Here is a 20,919-nt window from a genome sequence, read left to right as displayed (position 1 = left end):
AGTACTAAATTAATCAGTGGAACATTAATCCACACTTAAGGCCATTGCAATTGTAATTTTTAAAGAAATATTAAAGTTGGACTTCTTAAGAGTTGGGTGTCTTAAGAAGTACTCATTTAATTACGATAGTTTTGATTCCTTTTTGCATTTCTCTGGGAGAGTTGGAGACATACATATGTATGTGTATTTTCTAATACTGAAGTTATGATATGACGGTAAGTCTCTCTCGCTTATAAATGGAGATAAAAAATGTGGCCAAGCTGGCCTTGAATCATGTTGATCTCCTTTGATTTTTGCAACTAATCTACCTCCCTCACATTCTTTGCAAATGTGGAGCTCTTTTTTGATTATGTGTGGCTTTTAAAACATATTTTTAAATTAAATTAATTATATTTCAGTGCAGTTTTAGGCTTAAAGAAAAACTGAATGGAAAGCACAGAGTTCGCAGATACCCCATCTCTCTCTTTCCCCACCCTTAACACTATTTCCCTATTACTAACATCTTTCATTAGTGATACATTTGTTGCAATTGATGAGTCAATATTAATACATTATTATTAACTGAAGTCCATAGTTCAGGGTTCACTGACCATTAGGCTCACTCTTTTTACTGTACATTCTATGGGTTTTGACAAATATATCACGATATATATCCACCATTATAGCGTCATACACAATAGTTTCACTGCCTGAAAATCCCCTGCACTCCAGCAATTCATCCTTCAATTCCTCCTCCTGGATCCTTGGCAACCTCTACTCACCATAGCTTTGTCTTTTCCAGGATGTCATATAGTTGCAATCACACAGTATACAGCCTTCTCAAATTGCCTTCTTTCTCATGGTAGCAGTATGTATATAAGATTCCTCTGTATCTTTTTATGGCTTGGCAGCTCATTTCTTTTAAATGCCAAATAATGTTCTATTGTCTGGATGTACCACAGTTTATTTCATTCACCTACTGAAGTATATCTTGGTTGCTTCCAAGTTTTGGCAACTGAGAACAAAGCTGAAATAAACATTTGCATACAGGTTTTTCGTGACATAAGTTTTCAATTCATTTGGGTAAATACTGAGGAGCACAACTGCAGGATTATACAGTAAGAGTAGGTTTCATTTTGTAAGAAATTTTCCAACCATATTCCAAAGTGACTTTACCATTTTGCATTCTTACCAGTAATGGTTAAGAGTTCCTGTTTCTTCACATCCTTACCAGCATTCAGTATTGTCAGTATTTTGAATTTTAGACATTCTAATAGGTATGTAGTGGTATCTCATTGTTGGCTTAAGTTGCAGTTCCTTAAAGAAAAATAATGTTGAGCATCTTCTTATATACTTATGAAAACTTGCCATCTATACATCTTTGGTGAGGGTTTGTTCAGATTCTTTGCCCATTTTAAAACTGGATTATTTGTTTTCTTGTTGTTAGGTTTTAAGAGTTCTCTGAATATTTTAAATACTAGTCTTTTATCAAATATACATTTTTCAAGGATATTTTTTTAGCTTTTCTTTACATTCTCTTAATAGTGTCTTTCACAGAGCAGAAGTTTTGAATTTTTAAAGAAGCCTAATTTACCAACATTTTCTTCATGGATTATGCTTTTGGTGTAATATCTAAAAAGTCACTGACAAACTCAAGGTCATTGAGATTTTCTCATATGTTATCTTCTAGGAGTTTTATAGTTTTGTGTTTTAAATTTAGGTCTGTGATTCTTCTTGAGTTAATATTTGTAACAGGTATAAGGTCTGTGTCTAGATTTTTGCATGTGGATGTCCAGTTGTTCCAGCACCATTTGTTGAAAAGACTATTCTTTCTCCAGTGAATTGCTTTGTTTCTTTGTCAAAGATTTGTTGATTATATTTGTGGGGGTCTATTCCTGGGTTCTCTGTTCTGGAGCTTATATTATTATCAAATGATTCTGATTATTTGGCAACTTGTGCTTCACAGCATTATTGGTTATTAATAATTCCCTTCATGTTTTATTCAGGTAAAATTTACATACAAGAAAATATACAGATTCCCTCCCCCTTTTTTTGTCTTTTTAGGGCCACTCTTGCAGCATATGGAAATTTCCAGGCTAGGGGTCAAATCAGAGCTGTAGCTGCAGGCCTGCACGACAGCCACAGCAACGTGGGATCCAAGCCGTGACCATGACCTACACCACAGCTCACAGCAATGGCAGATTTTAACCCACTGAGTGAAGCCAGGGATCAAACCTGCATCCTCATGGATATTAGTAGGGTTTGTTTCCACTGAGCCACAATAGGAATTCCCCTTCCTTTTTAATATCTGATGAACCTCTTAATTTTGCAAGTACAACAATATGAAACAGCTGTTACTATATAATGTAATACTTATAAGTAAAGGAAAACCTTTTAAACAGTGAAAGCCTAACTTACTGCCAGCTTATTTTTCTGTAGAGTAGAGGTTATCCTCATGCACAAATATAGTATGGGTGGATTTGGTTCTGTTTAGTTTGAATCAAAGGTCTGTACTGCATGCACTTGTACTCAATGCAAATAACTTAATCAAGAATCAGCTTCTGCAGTTAAAAAAATGGAAATAATTATGCATACCAATCAAGACTATGATAATGATTAAATGATAAAATATATATGAGAAGGCTTTTATACAATGTGAAATCCTACAGAGATATTGGGTGTTGTTTTTATTCAATAACAAAACTTGAAAGGACTTTTTTTTTTGGCTTTGCCCACAGCAGGAGGAAGTTTGCAGACCAGGGATTGAACCCGAGACACAGCAGTGACAATGTGGAGTCCTTAACTGGTAGGCCATTAGGAAACTCCTGAAAGGACCATTTTAAACATCAGAACATCCAGCTGAAGGTTTCAAACCATCAATTAAAGCATTAAAAGATATTAAAATCACAACAAATGCTTTTAACAGTACCTTCCAGAGGAAAAGATTCCACCAAATTCCCTCAAACTGTGTTGAAGTTTGTTACTTTAAGCCATACTACTCCTTGTCTAATTTAAATCTCTCATGCCATATTTGTTTTTTATCCTATCTTTGGTGAAAAAACTTTAAAATTCCTCTCAAATCTTGTTACTGTGAAAAATAACATTTGGGAAATTGACAACTTATACAGGTTTGTGGATAACTGACATGTGGCTTTCATTTTTCTTAAGAGAATTAGCAAGTTGAAGGCAGATTAATTGATTATAGTTATCACCATCAACAGAACAGCATCAACAATAATTTCAAAAATATTTGAACTAAAACTAGCCAATCAGTATACAAACAATGTATACTCTGATCTGACCTAATTTCCCTAATCCACACACTTAGTTCATTAATTGAGTGAGGAATTAAGGCCCCCACCAGGCTACATGATCTGTTAGAATCAAAATACACTAGATGCAGACCTGTCATCTCAAGGCCTCTGCAGCTGAGATCAATCCCATTTTGAGTTGCGGGCACTATCACTTAGACCTATAAACATCAGTCTATGTGAGCATTAGACAATGTGGCTAGCGAGGAGGGAGAGGGGCATCCAGGTAGAAGAAATGGGCATGTGCTAAAGCAGAGCAGTTCAGGGTGGCTGGGCCACCTTTGCATCCATTTCTTTTTTTCCCTATCCCCCAAATATAGAATCTTGGTCAATGTGGGGAGATACCTGGTTATTTCATCCTGATTTTGAGTTCAATGCTGGCCTTCCTGGCATAGTGATAAATATCATGACCAACTCTATCTCTGAGGTTTTTCCTGTACAAGATTCTACATCTTGCTTGGCGGCAGTGGGATTCATTTCAACAACCCTAGTGCCTACTCATATGAATTCCCTGGCTATGCAAAGGAGACTAGGAAGTTTGACAGCTAAACCCAAATATATCCAATATATTGAAATTCTTTGTGACAGTTAATTTTGAAAGATCTTTTTCAAAACATATACATTAAATCACAGCTTTCAAAAACTGAGAGCAATGAAATAAGCCACTGATACAATCTATGCGAAATAAATACTAGGTGGTGCAGAAACTAAAACAAGAGCAATTGCTAGTATCAAAACCACTACCAGTATTTTTCAAACAATTTCATAGCCTCCTCCATTAATAAAATATTTTTAATACATCCTCAACATAGGTACTCATTTATTTGTATATTATGCCATTTATTCATATCATATTACTATATACATTATAAGTGCATGCAAAAATAGAAATTTTAAAAGAATGGAATAAGGGGAAACTAATTTATATTTTAAACAACAGGCTAATTCTGATAGTTGAAGACTATCATTAGCTAAATAAATTTAAGAGTGAATATCTTTGTTAATGGTAATGGATACAAATCCATATTTAAAATTATCTTCTTGGGAATTTCTAAAAATAGTTAAGCTAGTTCTTTTAAGAGTCAATAAATTGATTTTTATCTCCTAAGAGTTCAGATAAATCTCAATAGCAGAACGAGAAGCAGGAACCATTCAGATATGTTCATGTTCATTTCTGCTTATGTTATCAGTACTTTCTACATTTCCTGGATTTTTTTCAGGATCCTTTTTATTCACTTCTCCCTTAGGTGAAGGTTAATGGAGTTAAAGCTAGATAACATAATCCACAAAGCGACTTAAATAAAGCTCACAGAAAATGCAATATACTGAAATGGCCTAGACTTGGTTATAGGAGCAAAAGCATGGATGAATAATTAGAAACAAGTTGTGTGAACTAGTTCATTCTTATTGCTATTAATATTACCATTTAAGCTTCAATTACAGTCAATATTACACTAAACAACAGAAGGCATTCATCAAAGATTATACTGGAACCAAATAATTTTATAAATTACAACGCAAAATTGCTATCCAGTATTTATTTACTTATTTTCTATTTCACTAATCTCTCCTTATTCTGCTTGCCTCTGCAATCACCTGTTTGTTCTCTGTATCTGTGTCTGTTTCTGTTCTTTTATGTTTGTTCATTTGTTTTTTAGACTTCACATATAAATGACATCATATAATATTTGTCTGTCTTTGATGTTTCACTTATGTAACACCTTCTAGGTCCATTCATGTTGTTATAAAGGGCGAGATTTTTATTTTTTTTAATGGCTGGATAATATCCCATTGCGTGTGTGTGTGTGTGTGTGTGTGTGTGTGTACCACAGCTTTTTTTAACCATTCATCTATCAATGGGTACTAAGGTTGTTTTCAAATCTTGGCTGTTGTGAATGCTGCTGCAATGAACATAACAATCTTTTAAAATTAGTGTTTTTATTTTCTTTGGAAAAATACCCAGAAGTAGAATTGCTGGATCATATGGCAGTTCTATTTTAATTTTTTTGAGGAATCTCCATACTGCCTTCCAGAGTGCATCAATTTACCATCTCACCAACATTGCACAAGGGTTCCCCGTTCCCACATCTTCACCAACAATTGCTATATGTTGTATTTTGATAATAGCCCTTCTGACAGATGTGAGGTAACATATCAGTTTTGATTTGCATTTCCCTGATGATCAATTATGTTGACCATTTCTGTTGGCCATACATATATCTTTAGAAAAATGTTTATTCAGGTCCTCTGCCCATTTTTAAATCAGGGTTTCTTTCTTTCTTTTTTGATGTTGACTTATAACAGTTCTTTGTACAATTTGGCTATTAACCCCTTATCAGAGATATCATATGCAAATATCTTCTATTTAGTAGGTAACTTTTCATTTTGTTGATAGTTTTATTCTCTGTGCAGAAGTTTTCTAGTTTTAGTCTCATTTTTTTTTTTTTTTTGCTATGTTGCCCTTGCCTGAGGAGGTATATTCAAAAAAAATATTGCTAAGACTTATATCAAAGAACTCACTGCTTATGTTTTCTTCTAGGAGTTTTATAGTTTCAGGCCTAATATTTACTTCTTTAATCCAGTTATTCTTTAAGTGGTGTGAGAAAGTAGTCTAGTTTGATTCTTTTGCATATAGCTGTCCAGTTTTCCCAACATCATATACTGAACAAGCTGTCTTTCCCCCATTGTATATTCTTGCTTCTTTTGTCATAGATTAATTGACCAGAAAAGTGTGGGTTAATTTCTGGACTATTCTTTTCCATTGGTCTATGTGTTTTTGTGCCAGTACCATAGTGTTTTGAAGACTACATCATTGCAATATAGTTTGAAATCTGAAAGTGAGATACCTCCAGTTTTGTCCTTCTTTATCAAGACTGTTTTGGTTATTGGTGGCCTTTTGTGTTTCCATACAAATTTTAGAATTTGAAAAATGCCAGTTGTATTTTGATAGAATTTTCAACAAATCTGCAGATTTCTTTGGGTATTATGGTCATTTTAACAATATTAATTCTTCTAACCCACAAGCACTGTATATCTCTCCATTTATTTGTGTTGTCTTCAGTGTCTTTCATCAGTGTCTTATAGTTTTCCAACTACAGTTCTTTTACCTCCTTTGTAAAATTTATTCCTAGGTATTTTGATGCAATTGTAAATGGAATTATCTCCTAATTTTTTTGTTTGTTCTTAGAAAGAAAAGGAACAGATTTCTATATATTAATTTTGTGTCCTGCAACTTTACTAAAGTCATTTGTTAGTTCAATAGTTTTTTGATAGCATCTTCAAGATTTTCTATATATAGTATTATATATTGGCAGAGGCAGTTGTACATCTTCCTTTCCAAATTGGATTCCTTTTATTTATTTTTCATATCTTATTGATGTGGCTAGGACTTGTAATACTAGGTTGAATAAAAATGGCCATAGTGGGCATCCACGTCTTATTCCTAATCTTAGAGGAAATGCTTTCAGCTTTTCACCATTGAGTATGATGTTGGCTATAGGTTCGTCAGATATGCTCTTTGCTATGATGAGGTATATCCCTTCTACCCCAACTTTAACGAAAGTGTTTATCATAAACGGATGCTGAATTTTGGCAAAAGCTTTTTTGGAACCTATTGTGATGATCATATTATTTTTATTCTTAACTTGTTAATATTATGTATTACATTGACTGATTTGTGGATACTGAACCATCCTTGCATCCCCGGGATAAATCCCACTGAATCATGGTGTATGATCCCCTTAGTGTAGTTTTGTTTATTTTTGTCTTTTGTCTTTTTAGGGCCGTGCCAGAGGCATATAGAGGTTCCCAGGCTAGGGGTCGAATCAGAGCTACAGCTACCGGCATACACCACACCCACAGCAACGGCAGATCTAAGCCATGTCTGTGACCTACACCATAGCTCACAGCAATGCCAGATCCTTAACCCACTGAGTGAGGCCAGGGATTGAACCCACAGCCTCATGGTTCCTACTCAGATTCATTTCCGCTGTGCCACAATGGGAACTCCTAATGTAGTTTTGAATGCAGTTTGATTATATTTTGTTGAGAATTTTTGCATCTGTGTTAATCAGTAATATTGGCACTTAATTTTCTTTTTCGTGATATCTTTGTTTAGTTTTGGTATCAGAGTGATGCTGGCCTCATAGAGTAAGTTTGTGAGTGTCCTTCCTCTTCAATTTTTTGAAATAGTTTGAGAAAGAAGAGCATTAATACTTGTTTCAATGTTTGGTAGAATTTACCTGTGCAGATTTGGTTTGTTACCTGTGGACTTGGTTTGTTGTGTTCTTTTATTACTGATTCAATTTCATTACTGGTAATTGGTCCGTTCATATTTTGTATTTCTTCCTGATTCAGTCTGGGGAGATTACATTTCTAGAAATTTACCTCTTTCTTATAGGTTTCCATTCCATCAGTATATACTTGTTTATATTAATCTCTTATGATCCCTTGTATTTCTGGGGCAACAGTTGTAATTTCTCCTTTTTCATTTCTGATTTTATTTATTTGGGCTCTCTTTTTTTCTTGATGAGTCTGGCTAAAGATTGTTATTCAGTATTTAAAAATAAGTCAATAAACATATAATAATTTCATTAAAAAGAAGTCCTGGAGTTCCCATTGTGGCTCAGTGGTAATGAACCCAACTAGTATCCATGAGGATGCAGGTTCAATCCCTGGCCCCACTCTGTGCATTAAGGATCCAGCATTGCTACTACTACTGAAGTGTAGGTAGCAGATGTGGCTTGGATCTGGCATTGCTGTGGCTGTGGTATAGGCCCATAGCTACAGCTCTGATTCAACCCCTAGCCTGGGAACTTACATATGCCACAGATGCAGCCCTAAAAAAAGACAAATAAATAAATTAATTAAATTAAATAAGAAAAAGAAGTAACGCAAACAAGGCAATCTATTCAGAAAGTAAACCTGAAAATTAACAAAGTGATTTACATTTTTAAATAATACTGCCAATAAATTACAGACAAACTGTATTACATTGGGGTTATTTTTACATATTATAGGCAAATATCTATACATATAAAATATGTAGGCATATACACTATCACCATGAAAACTGTTTTTGTATTGAAAATATAACAATTTGTGCTTTTGGGTTCTGCATCCCTAAGTAAATAATTTCTATCAAGTTTAGAAATACATCTCAACTATATTTTGCCTTTTTTTCATTATGTTTCCATATTTCTTAGTAGTACTGAAATATTCTTTTTGGTCCTTAATCTAGTTTGAAAGTGTCTATAATCTGGTAAATACTGGAACTAGTTCCTTGATGTCAAAATCTCCTGAATGAAAATATGGCCAAAGTCCGCCCTTTGGGAAGACTTGTACTTTCACCTATTGTGATCTATAATGGATATAAAAGTTTGCTTTTTTTCACATTCACATCAATATAATAAATTTGACAGAATTTTGTAAAGATAACATTAAATACTGGAGAAGCATTGCTTTTTAAAGTGCTCTGTACTAAGCATGGTTTTCCACAGAGCACTGCTAAATAAGACATAGCTTCTCATCCTTCGCTCACTACCTTCACGCACCTCTCATCTGGTGCTTTCCAAACTTCTCCCATCTTTCTGGCAACATTTATGATATCTGTCACATGTTTGTACCACCTACACTATTATTTAATATTTTTAGGGACAGCCTTTCTTTTTAACTTAATTATAACTTCAGCTGATTACTCTGAAATCACAGTTGTATGTGCTATTTTTTTTCTGTAATACATTGTATACATACATATAAAAATATCATTCTTGCTCACCAACATTATGCTTTTGGGGAAACAGTTACCTAAGAGCAGGGTCCCAGGATATGGTGGTAAGAGAGGTAAAAAGCCAAGCCAGAGGGCACCCTCAATCTAAATAGTTTCAAATCTGGTATTCCCATCTGAACTAATAAATGAACCATCTATTTCAGTTATATTTGATATTCTTATGTACACATTACAGATTTACTTTTACTCTGAACATCTCCCAGAATAGCTACTTACTTTAAAACATGCCCAACAAAGACTTAATATCTGTTACCATAATTGTTATCAGCCACACATGAGGCACATGTAAGTTCCCAGGCCAGGGATCGAATCGGAGTTGCAGCTGCCAGCCTACGCCACAGCCACAGCAATGCTGCATCTGAGCCATGTCTACAACCTATGCTACAGCTTTTGGCAATACTGGCTCCTTAACCCACTGAGCCAGGCCAGGGATCAAAGACGCAGCCTCATGTGCACTATGTCGGGTTCTTAATCCTCTGAGCCACAATGAGAACTGCATAGGATCCTTATTCTTATGGGAACTTTAGCAATGTTTTATAATTTTTAATAACGGGATAAATATCTCCATATTTCTCCCTAAAGAGCTCAGGGGAAAACTGACCTTAACCTGCTTTTTGATGAAATAAAATTGCTATTCCTAAGTAGAATTAGATCATATGTGTTGCTTTGTTTGTTTGCCTGAAGACGGATTAAATACAGGATGCATGATTATAATAGAATAGGACAGACTTCCATTTGCCACACATGGGAATTAATTTCATTATTTGATATATTTACCTTTTATAGGTAAAGAAAAATAGGGTTCCTTCTTTCAAAGTTTTTACAGATTAGATAGGGAGGCAAAACTAATAAACAGGAACCAATCAATTAAAAATTAGGCTCAATCTATTTAGTTGTGGAAATGGTAAGTAATTCCCTGAAACTGAATTCATTTCATATTGGTTCAAAAGTCATTATTAGAATTCTTTCATCCTGTTGGTTTTATTTCTCATATAAACATTCTACAAAGGGTCATATTTTATATTTTGTAGCTATTTGGTAAATGTTACATATAATCATTCTACTCTCAGATTCCTTCAGAGATGTTTTTGCTGTTGCTGTTTTGTCTATGTAGGATATTCTGACTACAAAGCAATAAAATAGGAAATGGATTAAGAGGCAAAATTTCCCATTTAATTTGGTATTATCTTTGAAAAGAGGCTGATAGTGGTCATTTGAATAGGTAGTTTGTGCAAACGGTTTTGACTATAGAGTAATAAAAGAAAAAAAATCCTTAGAAAAATGTGTAAAATAAAGACAATTATAACATATCTCAAAGCATTTTTTTTACAACCCTTAAAATACATTTTATTTATTCAATAGGATAAATTGACCAGTAAGCTCCCTTTAGGGCTTATTGTGTATATAAAGCTTTGGTACAATGGTGTATTGACCTCACAGACATTTGCTTAAGATCTGTAAATAAATAGGTTGGCATGTACAGTATCAGATACTTCACTAGAGCACACATTTCCCAGGGAACTCTGTTATGTGAATTTAAATGGTAATTTTTTTTCAATACAGATACAGATTGTAGTTTATATTATTATTGCTTTTAGTTAATGAGCTGAGGTGTTTCTTATGTAAATGCATTATCTAGGCTTCTCAAGGGTGGACTGGGGCTACAGTATCCTATATTATTCTGTAATTATTATTCGGGAACCTCCATTGCTATCACTTTTCACTATAGGGGCCAAAGGAACAGAGAGTAGAGGCTACAGAGCCATGATTCTTCGTTACAACAATGTAGAGGTGGAATATATGTCCTGGGTCATTTAGAACATTAAAGTTTACAGTTAGAAGATGGTATAAAAGATATTTAGAGAAGCAGTTTATTCCAGAGTGATTCGAACAAGTAATCTGTATTACATGAAAGAAAATCTGGTACCTAGGATGAGAATTTAGGGACAATTAACAATTGAAGATTAGGGTATTACTCTGCAGGTGGTAGGGGGAAAAGAGACCTTTCACTCTGCTTGTTTATTTGAGCAAATATACAATTATTTATCTCTGTTTTTGCTGTTTAATTTAACTAATATTTCCTAGGCTTTGATGTGTCCCAGCAGGCTGCATCTTAAGGTCCTCAGATCATTGCTCTAATATTCTCTCTTGTTATTTTCTTTCACAACCATGCTTCCACTGGGTTTTTCTCAGTACCTTCCCTGTTCTCATAAGCTCACATGCTCTTAACTCCCAGAAGAGGAATATGTCCAGGTCCCATTAAATGTTCCCCTTCTCACAACACCTAGCCATACTGCAAAAGGTGAGATTTTCTGCGGCTGTCAGGCACATGCTATAGACTATGCCACCTGTAATTTCTGTACTCCTCCACAGCATCCTTACCTCCTGGAAGAAGGGGAAAAGGGTATAACTGGAGTTCCCATTGTGGCGCAGCAGAAATGAATCTGACCAAGAACCATAAATAAGGCTGAGGGTTCAATCCCTGACTCAGTGGGCTAAGGACCCGGCATTGCCGTGAGCTGTGGTGTAGGTCACAGACACAGCTTGGATCTGGTGTTGCTGTGGCTATGGAGTAGGCCAGCAGCTGCAGCTCCAATTTGACCCCTAGCTTGGGAACCTCCATATGCCGCTGGAGTGGCCTTAAAAGAAAAAAAAAATTAAAAAAAAAAAAAAAGGCATAAGGGCTCACTGCCCACATTAGAACCTGTTCAAGTTTCTACTAGAGATCTGGTGAACTGGGACACAGAGTAACTACTGGCAACACTGGGTTGAGAGTGTAGCACAACAAAGAAAGATGCACGAGCCAATTCTCTCTGACACCTAGAAGAGGATATCTGAGTTACATAACTAAAATATCATATAAGGCATGCAGAAAGACACAGGCACTATAGAGAGCTACCACACTTAATTCTTAACTATCTATACATTAGAAATTCTCATTCATTTTCAAAAGCAAAATAACCTTAAAATAAGCTGAACTTGTGATACAGATTTTACGGATTGAAAGAACTGGGTTCATTTTGGGAGGAATTCCCTTGCCTGAGTGATTGAGATAAGATGTAATGTGAACTGTAATTGCCAAGCCAACCAAAAATGAGGATAATTCTACTTGTAATTCTTTAATGCATAAACTCATCAAAATGGAATCTCAACTTTTCAGAAAGAAGCAGATGTCTTCCCCTTATGTATTTGCTAGACACTCAGAAATTTCAAAATGCGCACAGGATTTCCAGACTGGAAATGCTGCCAATCTGTGGGAATTGGAATCCTCACCAAAGGATTCCTCGTGAGGGATATCCAGAGTAAGGTGCAACGCAAGGCCTCCGAATCGCAGAGTGCCTGGCAGGATGAGCATCATGAATGCGGTCAGTAGGGAGCCCTAAGGGGAGCATGTCATTTACTGTCCTACGAGCAGGAGAAGAGAGCATTTATATTTCCTCCCTTGACCTGTGTCCTTCTACCTATCTTTCAATCAGAACTTCAAAGAAAATTTCAAAACAAATCTCAAACAAAACCCAACGTAGTGTTTTTTCCAACCATGACTGTATAACCCTTGCTGCTGACAGAGAATTTAGTGTGTATAAGGTGACGGATGCTTCATTTGCTAAGTCTGGGAGGAGGGAAAGTTGAAGGGTCATGTTTGCCCCCAGCTACCCTTCTGGGAAACTCCTCTACAGAAACCTCAGTCAGGAGCTTTCCCTCATGTTACGCCAATGGCCTATGGTCTAACAAGAAAGAAAGATTTGCATCATGAAGAGACTGTCAGCAAACATTTTGGAGACAAACTAGGTAAGTGTAAAAGTGAACAAAAAGCAACCCATCTAGTGATGACGTCTTACCTATCACAGTAGGAATGATTCTTACAAATGTTTGAAGCATGGTTCCTCGACACTCTATTTTAATACATTATAATATCCTTGTCAAGAAGAGTGAGGGGAAAAAAAGGTCATTAGTAAGCTTTATTTTATTATTATTATTTTTTTTTTGTCTTTTGTCTTTTGTTGCTGTTGTTGTTGCTATTTCTTGGGCCGCTCCCGCGGCATATGGAGGTTCCCAGGCTAGGGGTTGAATCGGAGCTGTAGCCACCAGCCTACGCCAGAGCCACAGCAACGCGGGATCCGAGCCGCGTCTGCAACCTACACCACAGCTCACGGCAACGCTGGATCGTTAACCCACTGAGCAAGGGCAGGGTCCGAACCCGCAACCTCATGGTTCCTAGTCGGATTCGTTAACCACTGCGCCACGACGGGAACTCCCATTAGTAAGCTTTATACGAACATAAACTTGGCAACATAAATTATAAAATTTAAATCATCTGTTCATATCCTGATTTATTCCAAAATTCTGCTTTTCTGTGCCAAGATCAACGGTATTACTGTCTAACTAACTGAAAAATCAAGTCTTCAAATAATCTAACATGCACTTAAGAATGGTTGGCTGGGAGTTCCTGTTGTAGCACAGCAGAAATGAATCTGTCTAGCATCTATGAGGACTCAAGTTCGATCCTTGGCCTTGCTCAGTGGGTTAAGGATCCAGTGTTGCCATGAGCTGTGGTGTAAGTCACAGACACGGCTTGGATCTCAAGTTGCTATGGCTGTGGTATAGGCTGGCAGCTACAGTTCTGATTCAACCCCTAGCTTGGGAACTTCCTTATGTCATGCGTGTAGCCCTAAAAAGGCAAAAAAAAAAAAAAAAAAGGTTGGCTGGTTTTTTTTTTTTTTTTTTTTTTTGGTCTTTTTAGGGCCACACCTGTGGCATATGTTGGTTCCCAGGCTAGGGGTTGAATAGGGGCATTAGCTGCCACCCTGCGCCACAGCCATAGCAGATCCTTAACCCACTGAGTGAGGCTAGGGATCAAACTCGCATCCTCATGGATATTAGTTGGGTTTGTTGCCGCTGAGCCACAATGGGAGCTCCCTGTTTGCTGGATTTTAGGAAATGTGACTTCCTGTCCCCTCCTTCACAAATCCCTTTATTGATACACAGTGTCAGAGAGAGGTCTAGCTTAAAAAGAGCCAAATGAAACAGAATATTCATTACATTAAACTTATGCTTAGAAATAGCTGCATACTGGGTTTTTCTTTGGATAGCAAAATTTTTAACCAAAGAAGCATAACTCTCTGTATTCTTTTATTTATCTGCATATTAACCTATTAATCAAAAGGAAAACTAATATTTCTGTCTCGATGTTTAGTTAATAATTTACTGTTGCCATTTTACCATAACCAAAATAAATGCAATACAAAAAATAATGTCTAATTTAAACTGTATTTATTATAGTTTGAAAGTCAAATAATGTAAATCAATTATAATTTAAATTCATGATGAAATACTGCTGTGATTACCATTTCCTGACTGATGCAAGTTTTAAACCTTTCTTCTAATTGATATGTCACCTCTATATGCTGAACCTTATGTTCTATTTACACTTTCTCCGCATTTAATACCTTTTTCCCTCTAACGTCATGACCTAATTATTTTATAAAAGCATTAAAGCCTTAAATTTTCTTTACAATCATTCCCATAATTAAACACAGACCCTCCTTTAATTACAGATAATTCATCTATTTGGAAGAGAGCATTTCGCCCAGGCAGGGGATTCAGGAAGCCTTCCTGGAAATGGTTTTTTTCCCTACTGGTTTGCGGGGTTTTCATGTCATGACATTTATATATATTTATAGTTATACTTAATATTGCCAAGCTGTTATTCAAAACATTGAATACTTTATATTTTTACCAGCAAGATGTGAATGGGAACTAGCAATGAAGTTTACAATGCCCTTCTTGCTTTTTGACCAAGAATAACATTGATACAACATCATATACAAGAAATCATTTGATATATCTGAACCAGCCATTTCACAGACTACGTATATAACTTAATACTCTCTCACCTTCAATATGTACATTTTCTAGACCTAATGCTAAATAAACTGGGTCTTTGTGCAATTGCACACAGTTAAATCAGAGTGGCATTCATCTTCTCCCGGACTGTTATAATTGTGTTTTCTTTTAAAAGAGTAATATTTATTGGTAGTTTAAAAAAATTACAAGGCAGATCTACAGGAAAACTCAATTTCTTAGCTGAAAGCCATTAGAATAATTCTTTCCAAAAATAAAGCTCAAATGTATTTCTTATTCGGTTTACTCTGAATTTTATACAGACATATATGAAAGCAACCCTAATGTAATTCGATTACAACTCATCACTAGATGGATATATATACACACATGCACATATACATAACTATTATATACACACACGAATCTTTCTAAAATGTAGATTAGCAAATCTCCCCTGGATACATACATAACTACATGTAAATTATGTTTAGGACTTATGAATATATTAAATAGCCAACCTTATATTTTCAGTGTCTTCACTCTTTAACTCTTTCATTTAGATGCTGGGACTTCTGATATATTCAACAACTCAAGAGATGACCTCTTACTCAATTATTTAATGCTGGGTGGAAGACAGCAGCCCTGTGCAGACAGGGGACAGCAGGGTACCAAAGCTAGATTGGACCACAAGCGAAATTAAATTGATAGCTTAGCCCTAGTACTTTACTATTTCTCTTAAATGTTTTATATCCCTAGGAAACACATAAAGAAAATTTCAGAGCTCTTCTTTCTAGCATTTCATTACATGTAATTGCCCCAGGAGTGTGCTAGCCACTTTGCAGAACTTTATGAAAGTCATTTGACTCCAGTGAGCTATACAATGGTTTACCTGCCATTGTTACCAAATCAGGCCCCTAGTAATTACCAGCATTTCTGAAATTCATTCCAGGCCTCCCATATCTGTTTGGCCCCCTCTCTGCAAACCCAAGCTTCCTGTCTTTATCATGATTTACCATAAGTAACAAAGCAAGACAGCAGGAGTCCCCACAGAAACAGACATCGTGATTAAACAAACAAACAAACTCCAAACTGCAGAGTAACTAGTGGGAACTACTGTTCTGGAATAATGCCTCTAAGTTAATAATACCTGTTCAACAAAGTCAGTTTAGTCCCCCAGCTGTTTTTCCCCTAATGCCACATACTTTAAAATACTATTCACTTAAACAGGGAACAAAAACTAAACCCCTAAATACCAATATCTTTAAAAACAATCTCTTCATTTCCTAAAGAAGAAATGAAAATCCATAAACACATTTTAGCATGTTATTACTAGCGACATGGAGACTTCTAAGAGAAGCATCAGTGATATCCAGAGTAGGAAGACTCCCAGCATGCGGTGTGCACAGGGCATCTGACCCAGCTATTTTGACAATTGGGAATGCCTTGACCCTGTGTTTATAAGTATTTCAATCAGAAGTATACTGACTTGATGAAAAAATATGCCAGAGCAAATTTTAGTAAACTGATTGAACCAACAGATCAATTCTCTATACAATGCAGTTGAGCCATTTTCACTTTTTGTCCACTTTCATTTCTCTGAAACCATCCATTGCTATCACTATTCTATATAAATTAAATGAAGATTTGATTTCTGGAACAATTTTTGCCCATATTAAGTTTTATCAATTATAGCCTGAACATTGTAAATTTACTCTTTCATTATTATTTCTATGAAATCCCACGTTCTGTAATCTAAATAATACCAAGCTTTGATTCTTTTGTTGATTTACAGTCTGCAACTAAAATCAATCAATCAAATAAAAGTTGGGGCTCCATATTTATTTCTTGAAGCAAAAAATATTAGTGCTGGGGAGTTCCCGTCATGGCTCAGCAGTTAACGAACCAGACTAGGATCCATGAGGATGTAGGTCTGATCCCTGACTTCAGTCAGTGGGTCAAGTATCCGGCGTTGCCCTGAGGTGTAGTATAGGTTGCAGATGCAGCTCAGATCTGGCATTGCTGTGGCTATGACAACTACAGCTCTGATTTGACCCCTAGCCTGGGAACTTCCATATGCCGAAGGTGCGGCCCTAGAAAGCAAAATAAATAAAATATATATAATCAGTGTTAGATATAGGTACCAGGCAGGATGGAAACATTCTGCTTCAGCAATATATCTTTAACCATGACCAAGAAAAGCTTAAATAAAGCTTTGGAGAAAAGCCAATAAGTGCAGTAAGGCACAAGAGCTGTGCTGTTGGACTACTGGAAGGGTATGCAATGGCTTAAGATGTAGAAGAATAAGAAATTACTGAACCATCAAATTAGACAACTGAGAAGAAGCTGAAAACTGAAGCCAAAATACAAAATTATTTAGAGTACATGCTAGAACCTATACAGTATGGTAAGTGATAGGGCTGCTATAAGCTGGATGAAATAATAACTAGACTATAGAAGGAGGAATTAGCACACTGCAAGGCTAGCCTAATAGGTAGTATCTGAGGGCAGTGGCTCTTCTAACCACCTAATTCGATAAAAGATGCACACCTGGGAAAGTAGGTGTCCCCGACCTGGCAAATTTCTCACTTTTCCCAGGTTACTTTGACAATTTTTAGGAGGTATGGGAAACTCTCTATTCACCATGCCCTCTATAATGTGAGCTTCCACCCCTCTTCTTTGCAGGATCTAAAGAAATGAAAGCAGCCTTAAAAATAACAGGATACAATATTTATCATAAGATGAAGTGCTATGATTACAATGAAAGGGGGAGGGGAACTTTGCTTATACAGGGTCTTCAAAAATGCCAGAAACATGGCTAGTGGCCGAATTTGTATAGAAATTAGTCTTGAGTCTGGTCCCTTAGAGAAGATGAGGTGTAAACACTGTGGCATGTTCTTACAAGAGATGTTAAGTACAAGTGCTTTAAGAGCACAAAGGAGAAAGTAATTGATTGGGCTTAGGAAAGCCTTCCAAAGAAAGTAGCACTGATTTGGGGCTTGAAAAATGAATAAGTAGGAAAGTGCTTATTAGAGAAGGCAAGAAAAGAGCTAGAGTACTTTGGATCAAGTCTGTAGCTATGAGTTGAGGTTAAAGACAATAATGACGCCCATCTATGACATAATCTTTTGGTTTGTTTACAGGCAGAGAGCCCTGTGCTCAGCGAGAATCTGCAGAAGCCTATAGGCAACTGATGTTCTCAAGGTCTCTCTATTCCCAGGTTAGAGGCCCAGGTCATTGATCACAGTGATATGCAAAGGTCCCAGAATCCATCGGGAAGTTGCTTTAAGCTTTGCCACTGTACTCACCCCTCTATTTAAAGTCACCAAATACATTATACACTTCATCTACACAATGTAGCAAAATATACTTTTAAAATTTTTTTTAACTTGACAAAAAGCAACACAGTTGCTAATTTTAAATAAACAACAGTGAAAAATACTTAGCAGTACCTTATCCCATTCATTCTTAATAGTTCCTGCGATGCTTATGCTTGATAAAATTCTTCATAACAAGGATTTCCTTGGTTGTTTTTTCTTCTCAACTCCTACCCTGCTTGAAAATCCTCTAAAATGTGTATAACTTTATTTATAATCATTAACTGGTATTTTTATCATATATCATATTTGTAAAACATGGTTTCATTTTTTTAATGAGCCAATTTAGGTAAATTTGTTTACCCATAAATTAACATTGTTTTGCTACATACATAGTTCATTTATTTAACAAACATACATTGATAGTTTGGTACTCCAGAATGAAGAAGACATGATCCCTGGACTTTGCAATATTTAGAGGTGTAAATTTTTAAACTTTTCCTAATTATTAAGCATGAGAAGTTAAATATATATATATAAAGAACTATATGATAAAGAAAAAGAGATTTGTTATTTCTTGTGGAGAACCCGGGAAGGCTTCATGAAGGAAGTGCCATTTGACCTGGACTTAAGTGTTAGATAGAAAATGGACAGATCATGGCCAAGAAGAGCAGACTTGGGATTTCCAAGGGGAAAAGGGGAAAAAGTGGGATGGATGGGCATTTTGGGTTTTTTTGGATGCAAACTGTGGTATTTGGAATGGATGGGCAATGAGATCCTACTGTATAGCACATGGAAATGTGTGTGACTGGGTCACTTTGTTGTATAACAGAATTTGACAAAACACTGTAAATCAATTATACTTTAATAATAATTTTAAAAAAAGAAAAGAGACACATGGGAATGAAAAAAGTTCTTCTAAACAAAGAAAAATAAAATAAGGTCATATTGACTAAGATGTATATGTAGCCACATTGAAGAATAAACAGAGGTTTAGAGTCACTTTAGGGCATAGTGATAAAGAAAATTATGGAAGACAGAGCTTTCTCAGTTTTTAAAAGTCCACAGGAATAGCTGAAATAAATGTGAAGATCTGACTTTCTAAATTTGGATATAATAGCTTCAAAAATTACCATTTACATACATCAAGCCCCAAATTTACATTGGCTCTAAATCTCATCAGAAAAAGGTAACAATAAGGTTCAGAACCTAATAACATTCAAGAATATAAATCATCTATTATACTCAGTTAACAATGGAAATATTATCTCAGCTATGAAAAACTTGAAGTGAGATATTAAGCTGCTAAAGGCTGCCTGAGAAACCAAAGGCCAGAATGTGTTACTCTTCAATTTGCAGCTGTGGTTTCAGCAGAAAGAAATGACAGAGCATTAGTCACATTATGTGATACAATAATGGCCCTGGGGCGGGGTTATTATCAAATAATGACACCTCTGAAATTGTCTAATGCTATAAATTATCTCTGTATTATACGAAAAGCATTACAGTATGATTTTTTGATGACTTTGGATTGCAAAGGATTAGCAAGTAGCTCTGAAAAGTGACTAATTTAGGAGAATTTAAAATGAAGAGCAGTCTGAAGTTTCATGTCTACTCATTAAACTTGATACACTGGCAGAAGGAAGTAAAAAATTTCAGTCAGGTACTCCAGCACAGATCTCTCAAATCCAATTTGTAATACACATATAAAGTCACTCACAAAGACATTTTACAAAGAGAGGAAAAGTAATGGAGGAAAAGAAGCATTTCTAAGTAATGCAATTTAAAAAATAACAAGAAAGAATATTTCTGGCAATAATCACAGGGACTACACACAGAGTCTGTCAAGGGAAAAACGTCTTCAATTTGGAAGCAAACAGTTGTAGAACAAATAGAATTTTTTTAAAAACTCAAGTAAATAATTTTATCAGTGTGTCAGAAATTTTTCTTTGCAAATGTTCTGAACTCTAACTCCTACAGATCTTTTTTTTTCTTTTTTAGTCTAAATTAGTAATATTTAGGAATTCATCTTCATGCAAAGCTAATATCCATCAGAAGTCCAAACCGAAAAAGAAAATTCTTCCAAGTTTACTTGGATTAATAACTTCACAAACGTATGAGCTTCTATAGCAAATCAAAGGAGAAACTGAAAAAGGTTAAGAAGGTAACATAGAAAGACAAAATTCTTAAGCATTTTTAATGCAATGGCAGCAACAGTGGCCTCAGGGAAAAACAACACTTTTCTAAAGCTTATTAATGCCTACACTGAAGGCACTGAGACTAAATACACCATCCGCACAAAGAATGTCAGTCTACGGAACCACTATTAACAGAGTGCAGAGAGAGATGGAAAGAACTCAACCCAAACACAAGATTGCATTTAACTGTGTGGGGTTTTATTTGAAGGAATCTGATTTCATGTTTCCAAATTCTTTCAGTCTAACCAAAACACAAAAGAAAAAACTAAAATTTACCTGATAATGTTACTGATTCTGAAATATATATATTTAAATTAAAGATGAGTAATGAGGGGGTTTTATTACTCCCTCATTTTTAAGGTTTTTTTTTTTAATTTAAAATTTTTAAATGGTGGATAGCTTGTGTTCACAAATGGATTCTTTGGTTATATACTCTCTAAAGTGGTTGGTTCCCTCTGGGATGTTGCTGCCAAGACCTGTTCAAA

General features: G+C 35.6%; 2 protein-coding genes across 8 annotated transcripts in view; one reads left to right on the top strand and one right to left on the bottom strand.

Annotated features, from left to right (window-relative positions):
- The window catches only part of STARD13 (StAR related lipid transfer domain containing 13), a 512,485-nt gene that overhangs the window by 81,574 nt on the left and 409,992 nt on the right, over positions 1-20,919 (top strand). For 3 of the 7 annotated variants that reach the window (XM_084981474.1, XM_084981468.1, XM_084981485.1), the window contains exon 2: positions 2,718-2,785. The exons of the other annotated variants lie outside the window; for them this stretch is intronic. The gene's annotated coding sequence lies outside the window, so the exon portion shown is untranslated. The remainder of the gene's footprint in view (positions 1-2,717; positions 2,786-20,919) is intronic. 7 annotated transcript variants of the gene reach the window in all.
- Positions 1-20,919, bottom strand: part of LOC106507939 (uncharacterized) — a 206,089-nt gene that overhangs the window by 169,698 nt on the left and 15,472 nt on the right. The gene's annotated exons all lie outside the window — the stretch shown is intronic.

The sequence above is a fragment of the Sus scrofa genome, chromosome 11, assembly GCF_054392235.1.
Source record: "Sus scrofa isolate SSC_HxYL_T2T_F1_AM1 chromosome 11, Sscrofa_HxYL_maternal_Yorkshire_Landrace_v2.0, whole genome shotgun sequence".
In the NCBI taxonomy this organism is placed as follows: Eukaryota; Metazoa; Chordata; class Mammalia; order Artiodactyla; family Suidae; genus Sus; species Sus scrofa.
The sequence above is the reverse complement of the archived record's forward strand: the minus strand, read 5'-3'. Positions and strand labels throughout refer to the sequence as shown.